Below are 976 nucleotides of genomic sequence, written 5' to 3'. Positions count from 1 at the left end.
CCACAACAAGACTAATCCTGTGATTAGTGAAAGAGACAATAGAGGACTATTTCTAACAGCTTCTTCCTTGCCTCACCCATTCTAATGTCTGCTCCTGACAAAGAGTTAAAAGGAACAGACATATGCAAACTAACAAAACCTGACCATTCCAGTACTATATATACCAATTCCCCAGCAGGCTCTGAAACTCCCAAGACTCTAAGGACATAATTCAAATCCTTAATGCCTAAAGTCTAGCCACAAGGTTGGCAATTGGAGTCCACCAGCTGCTCTGTGGAGAAACAAGAGGCTTTCTGATCCCACAAAGATTTCTAGCCTTGGAAACCCAATACAGGATCGCTGGGAGTCAAAATCACTTTGACAACCCCCCTTCCTAGACTACTCAATGAAAATACACGCTCTGATTGGTGACCACGCTCGTCACCGATTAGGGGAAATGAGGGAAAAACAGCAATGAAGTGGTGAGCTAAGCCCGACAATATGGAGAGTGAAGCGTTCAGCTGATAAAAAGAGAGGGCATATGCACAAGAACATCCACACTTGCAGATAATACCCACTTGACCTGGCTTCAATGACCGGATGATCAGAGCTCAACCAGAAGAAGAAAGAAGAGGAAAAAAAAGATAATCTGATGCAATTTGATGAACTTGACCTACACCTATGGAAGCAGTAGGTCAAAAGAGGGAACAAATTCTTACAGCAAGAATCATTCCCACCCCCTCCACACACAGAGTAGACAGGGATGGGCAACTTGGACATTGGATACCCAAAATGGGGGGTGGGGGACTACAAAGGCAAGAAGTGACTGGCTTACAAGCTTTCAAGAGGGAACCTAGAGACAGGGGGCCTGGAGGAAGGCAGAATCTCCAGTGAGTAGTATTCAATCTGCCTAGGCGGAGTTTATGAAATGAAATGCAGATGGGTCTCTTGTGATACAATAGTGAATAATTGTTATCAGGACTGATTGTGAAGGTTG

This window comes from Chrysochloris asiatica, unplaced genomic scaffold (genome assembly GCF_000296735.1).
Source record: "Chrysochloris asiatica unplaced genomic scaffold, ChrAsi1.0 scaffold00018, whole genome shotgun sequence".
In the NCBI taxonomy this organism is placed as follows: domain Eukaryota; kingdom Metazoa; phylum Chordata; class Mammalia; order Afrosoricida; family Chrysochloridae; genus Chrysochloris; species Chrysochloris asiatica.
This window is presented reverse-complemented; position numbering follows the sequence as displayed.